We start from the raw sequence: 7185 nt of genomic DNA on the forward strand, positions 1-7185 counted from the left end.
TGTATTGCTCTTCAAAACTGGAGGCATTATTCGTAGACACCCTGTGTTAATATTAATAGTATTCAAGTACTGTATTTAGTATTTTAACTTTTTTACAGACGTCATTCCTGGTTCAAGTGTGAAACTCTACCGAAAAGGAAAGAGAGTGAAAAAGTTTGAAATTGCTGTCTCAAATGATACGGTCACCATCTCATTTAAAAAACATAAACTGAGTGACAGTGGAATATACCATCTAGCTTTATGCCACAACAACAACGAGGACAGCGTATTGTTGAATTTGTCTTTCCACAGTAAGTTTTCGATGTTAAAATTTCTTAATTAAAATTTTATTTGATTATTATTAATACTTCATTACTAATTTCGTAGTTTAATGTAATTTTATCTTCGCAGCTAATTCCTACAAAAACAATTGTGGCCATATCCTTCGTTTTTAAACTAGTTTGAGTTAGTATAAAACTATAATAGCTCATTTTAATGATTCTGGAATATTTTTACTGCCTTTTTATTTACTTGCTTTTGTAACCGTGGCGATGGAATCGTGCACCTAAGAGTATGACCTCTTCCCGATTAGCTGAAGCACTCAATTTCCTATAGATTAAATAAATTAACGCAATTGAGAATCATTCTCAGATCACTACAAATAAAATATATCGCAATATCATCGACAAAGGACATTTTTTTGCAATTCACATTTCCGAATTTCTCATCAGAGCTAAAGCAATAAAATTTGAGATGCAGCTATGTGCTGAAAGTCAATTTAAATTGCAATCATTTTCTTTTTTTAACCGCCATTAACAAAATTTATCACAATATTACGTACAATCAAGAATCCATCTGTTTTCTATGAACTAGAACACCCTAATTTGTATTGAAGCTCTGCACTAGGGGACAATACAAACTGCAATTATTTCCTGACCGCTACAAGGAAAGTGTATCGCGATATTATCGACAAAGAGAATGTATCTTCAATTGAAATTCTGATCAACTGACGAATATTAAGAGGGCACAAATGTCAACAGTAACTTTGTACCTTACAACAATACAGGTTAGCTGATATGTCAAATAAATTGTGCAAGTTAGCATATTAAGTTAGCTAAATGATTTCTAGGCAAGTTAGCTTAGTGATGCAATTTATATTTCTTTGATCACCAGTCGAAATTTACAAATTAACAAACACAAAACTAAAAATTATTCAATAAAAACAAATAAAATTTCTAGGAAATGGTTTTTTAAATCAATTTCGGTCGCACTAAAAATGAAAAACGTAGTACGCTTCACCATCTTAATATCTCCACAATAAATTCCCTTCACGTATTTCAAAAGTGATGCACTCTACGTTTTTCTTTCTCAGTCAGATTAAAAAAAATCATTTTAATATTTTCATTTCTCTTGAAAAACGTAGTTTTAAAATTTATTCTTTATTAGGTAAACAAATTTTTTTTTTGCATTTAAAGTATGCTAAAAGCGATGAACCAAAACTAGTAAACATGACGTTTTTGAACATAAATTATTAGCATAATTTATATCGTAAAAAGTGAAAACATCTTAGAAAGACATGTATAGTTTGATTTGTTTGTGCAATATCAAATTACATTGATTACACTCAACATTAAAGTTGCGTAATACCTTTTCATTTAAAGAAATGAATTGTAAATTCGAATTTATGATCGAAAAAGTATTTATCAGCTTTCACTTTGTCCAAACATTCCTAATAAGTTTTTAGTGATAAAAAAATTTTTGATTTTAAAATACAAATTTCAATTCACTCGATTTCGATTAAAATAAGTCCCTCATTAATGCGTTTATGATTTTCGCATATTTGTTAGAGATTATGATGTGATTTTCAGAGTTTAATTACTTTATAGCATGAAAGATATTTTTTTTCTGTTCTGATTAAACATTACTAAGCATTGCATATTGTATCGTACCTATAATAATACCCTGAAAAATTTTATTAAAAAAAAGAATAATTTTTTGCTTAGGTACTAAAATAACACTTAATGAACACGGAATAACACTTATTTTTGTAACATACAATTACTAATCACTTGATTTTTGAAATAATAAAGATGAATCACTAGAAATACCCTTGACCGTTTTTTGTTTTTCTTTTTTCTTAGGATTCATCAAAAAGAAGATCGATTTCTACTCACATTTGCCAAAACCTAAAGGACAAAAATATTGGAACTTCTTCGAGAATAAGAAGGGCAAATTTTACGGATATCAGAAGAGATTCAACCTTTAGGTTAAAAATGAGGAAATGCCAAAGACAGGTAAACTTGAAATATATTTAATTTCATGCAAGTTTAATCAGTCTTACTTTAATTTTAACCATAAGATAGATCATTCTTTTTTAGCTTCCTTTGAGATTGCATTTAATTAAGAGCAAAAGAAAACTATAATTAAAACTTTACCTAAGAAACTTTATACAACAATGAAACAGATTGGAAATTATAATTATCTTCTAACAGCAAACTTCTAAATCAAATAAACTTTTTTTACAGTATGGAAAAGTATTAGTGACTATAGGCAGACAAATTAATCAAATGCCCCTTCATATTGTTATCTGTTTTAACAAATTAAAATATCACATAGTTTTGTTTTTCGGGAATCGCTGATATCCTAAAATTGAGCTGTGATGGCTCAGGGGATAGAGCGTTCGCCTTCCAACGAGGTGAACCGGATTCGAATCCCAACGATATCTGGTCTATACGAATTCCGCTTCCGGCTTGCACCGACCACAGTGCTGACGTGAAATATCCTCAGTGGTAGACGGATAGTGGGTTAGAATTCCCTTGCCGTCAGGCTATCCATGGGAGGTTTTCGTGGTTTTCCTCTCCAGGTAAAGCAAATGCGGGTTAGTTCCATCAAAAACTCCTCCCCGAAGACAAATTTCTCCCAATACTTGATCCAGGAGTTCTCTTGTATTCTGTATTGGGTTCAAAATTACATTGCTACGGCATTAAACATTAGTAGTCGTAAACCTAAAATTAGGTCGACTGTTCAACGACGGTTATGGAATAAAATAAACTTTCCAAAAATTGTCTCCGTTAATAACAATTTTAATACAAAATGAGTTAATGCGGCAACTTCTTTCATAACAACAATATCGTTTAAACAGCACATTATGGTAATCATACCCATTTTTAATTAAAGATTGTACAATTCTTTTATCCAATGACTCATCATATAAATTACATCTTAAATGTTTGCATAACATATTTGACCAATTTAAATTGAATATCATTCCCTTTTTCTCGCGAAAAAGAAGCTGGCTTCTTTGATTCCTGGATCTGGATTTTTGATTTTAGTTTTCATTTCTGCTAAAACTGAATCACCTATTTTCATGATAAACAATAGATCTATTATGATCAAGGTGGAGAAAAAGGTGGTGATAATTGTCTAACTGATATCAGCACTTCTCTGATTCCTGATAGCACACTGGCTGATGGAATTATTCAAAATTCAAATATTAGGAGTGCTGATGAGCCATTAAAGGCTTTATAAGTTCGATCCCATGATACATTGGGGTCAAGATTTGATGGAGTTTTGAACAGGTTAGAACGTTCTAAACCATTCTTTGCTTTTTTGTTTATTTTTTACAAACCGCATAATAGAATATGCTGTCTAGAAAAAAGTATAGTTAATTATTATTGTAAATATTTCTTAAATTACTCTGTAATAATAAAAATTAATAATTAATTCTTCATTTTTTTACAGTCTAAAAAGGCATAGAGTCTGAGAAGACATTTGTATATACGTTGATGATTTATATTGTTATTATTTATTCTTATTTATTCATATATATCCTGAGTTGCACTGTGCGCCCAAAATTTTTTGTACATAATAAAACCCTTTCGGCCAATTGATTTTGTTTTTCTTAGAAGTTGTTGTGATTTTAGTTTTTACTACTTTTTTAATGGTTTATCAATAAAAGTAATTCATATTTCTTCCTCAAAGAGGGTTCGTATAATGTACCTGGAAAAAATTAAAAAGTGGCAGTAATATTCATATACTTTTTTTTAATATTATTATGTTTGCAGCTACCAGAATATTTCATTTTCTCTAAGTAAATATATTTAGGTCCGAAGGTGACTGATCTGCAATTTTGATTCGACAGTCAAAACTAATATCAAGAAATTTTTAGCTTTTTTGTAACGAAATTGATACCAGTTATTTATTTTTTCCAGGTGAGTACGAACCCTTTCAAATAGTATAACTTTCACAAATCCTAAAATAGATGGAATTGAAATATAATGAAATAAGATTTTACTAATTTTCATAACTCAGTAACTATATTTGTAATAATACATGTGTTACAGAAATACACACATTTTGAAGAAGATGATATGTAATTGTTACTGTGAATGGCCGAAATTTGTGGTTTTTGACTTCCACCGGTGAATTTTGAGAATCACGCAGTCACTTTGATTAATGTCTGAAATATATACTAGGTCTAATTATATACCACTGCCCGGTATATCCTACACTGATGTTTATTTGAAGGTTCAGTGCCACTACCCGGTGCACCGAGCACTGATGCTATATATAGCACTATATATTATGCGAGATCTCTAGCAACAAATTCAATCGCCACAAAAGTTCCTTTTTTAAGTTTATAGAATTTTCATAACTTCCAAATATCATGAATTTCGGGATTCTTAAATCAGTTTGAAAGTGTGTCTTTATTTCCAAAAACTTTTTTCGTCAGTCCTTTTTTTGAAGTCCTAGTCACTAGTTCTAGTCATAAAAGTAATTTCAAGTATAGTTCGCTTATATATTATTTTAATTTTTGTTTGACGCAGTTTAATCAAACGAACTTCTGCCTCTTTGCAGTCTTAAAAACCCAATATTTACATTAAGTTAAGCAAAATTTAAGTTTTGGCTCGTGGCGAAACCTGCCAAATACAAAATATAAAAAAACTAATTAATTAATAACCTTTACGTGCTTATGGTGATGGCTTTACCTTCTTTATGGCTTTACCTTCTGTGTCGTAAAACACAGTGTTATATCGTGTCTTTGGGTCCTATCTCAGTGTTGCAAAAAATCAGCTTTCTTGAAAACTTTATTAAATGTAAATCACTTTCATCATTTTTTTAAAATTAAATATCAAAATCTAAAGTACATTTTTCTGTACTAAAGATGGTTTTTCACATTCCAAATGAATGAAAAAAATATAAATTTTTATATACATAATGTTTTCAGATACATTAAAAGTGATGCCATTATTTTTTTTTTAATTTTAATTTCTCATGGACATTTTTTAAGCCTGTGTTCATTCCTAGTAAACTTCTTAAGTAATACAATAGCGAAAAATAAAAGAAAAAGAGCAAGAGAGAGACCCCAAACCTTTTAACCCTTGATAATAACTATAAAGGAGTCTAACAAACTTATGACATTTTTAAAAATTTGAGATGTTACCCAAACACAACTAACATCTTTGAAGATTGTAAGCATTAGATTTTTTTAACATTCATCTATATTTCAATAAAAAAATTTAAGAGTATAAGAGAAGTTTAGAATATTAAGAGTACATTTTCTTTTTGTTAAACAAAGTAGCATTACTTAATTACGTTACTTTATTTAACATAAAGCTTAAGGTTTATAAATAAAAGAAACTTTGTTTGCAAATAAAGAAAATGTAAAAATATCCGTGCTCTTAATTCTAAGTCTATAAACGGAATGTCTAGTTACAATGTAACGCGGATTTAAGTTTTGTTATCCAAAGTAGCAGTGCTGATATATAAATTACACAAAAGGCTCGATTAGTAACACTGTCCAAGAAAAAGATAACTTGAAATGTAATTAATAACACCTTATCTGTTAACTACAATGCAGAACTATGGGGACACAGGAAACACAAAAAAATCGTCCCCCTTCTTTTATATTCACTCAAATCAACTGTTTACTAAACACATTTTCGTGAAAATACCAACCCACGTTAAACAGGATTCTGCGAACAAGATTTATTTAAACGCGTTTGACTAAATTTAGTAAACCAAAGCGTTACGGTGAAATTTTAAAAATAGTAACTCTTAAAAGAAATTTGAAATGAAAAGTTCGAAATGATGGTTGAATAACCTTTTGGAGGTTGACAACAGAAAAGGGTGACATTATAGTTAACCCGTTTCTCCCGAATTCGGACGATTCTTCCTTTCACTTATGGCTTATAATAGCAGCAAAGGTCACCAAGACCATCTCTCTTAAACTGACCTTCTTTTGTTCTTTTCCTAACCTTTTCGTTTTCAAATAGCCATGGCTGGGAGCACAAATTCGAGTGACCCATAGACTTTTGAAACTAGTGTTTTTAGTCTACGAAATGTTTGACTTTCTATTCTTCCGTAAAACAGAAAGGGTTACGGAAGTTATCGAGTTATGCTACACGGTAGTTATCGAGAAAAGCTTCCTATCAAAGCTAAAACAGAATTTTTGAGAACTGTTAAAAAATTTATTTTTGAAGGACATTAGATTTGGAGGAGGGGTTGAAGAATTAGAGTATTTAAATACAGCAGTGCATTAATTATATAATTTAAGTTGAGATGTTATGCCTGATAATTTTTAATGGTTACCAAACTGTTTGCCGAAGGTGGCTGGTATAGTCTAATCGTTTAAAGAACTTTTCTGTGGTTCCGCACGAAAAGGTTAAGTAAAACGTTCGAATATACTCTTTGTTTGATTAAATGGAACTGTAAGTTAGCAACAATCAAAATATATTTTTGTTAATATTCGAAAAAGAAAGAATAGTCCGCAGTTTAATTTACAACAATGGTTAATTCTAAACCAATGAAAATTTTTTAATTCTTTACACATCTCGCATGGATTTATTGAAATTTGTAAAGAATTTTAGGGCCGAGGGAGTCAAATGCTCCCTGTAGTCTATGTCCGAATTTAGGACATTAACACTGAGTTGATTCTGGAGTTATAAGAAATTCGACGTAATTTTCCGCCTGAGAGTGAAGAAAACAAAAAATACTAAGTAAAAACAAATGAAAAATCATAATGCCCAACTATCTAAGCTAAAAGACTTTTTGGGCTACTTGCAATCGCAACCAAAGCGAAAGAGTCAAAATTTTATGCATGTTATTTTAATTCCAAAAAATTAAATGCGTAAAAAAAAATTCTATTTCAAAGTGTTGGAAAGCTTAATCTTTATAGCATCTGCATTAACAGCTTTTTTGTAAATT

The sequence above is a fragment of the Parasteatoda tepidariorum genome, chromosome 1 (assembly GCF_982258835.1).
Source record: "Parasteatoda tepidariorum strain Cologne lab strain chromosome 1, Ptep-v5.0, whole genome shotgun sequence".
Lineage (NCBI taxonomy): Eukaryota > Metazoa > Arthropoda > Arachnida > Araneae > Theridiidae > Parasteatoda > Parasteatoda tepidariorum.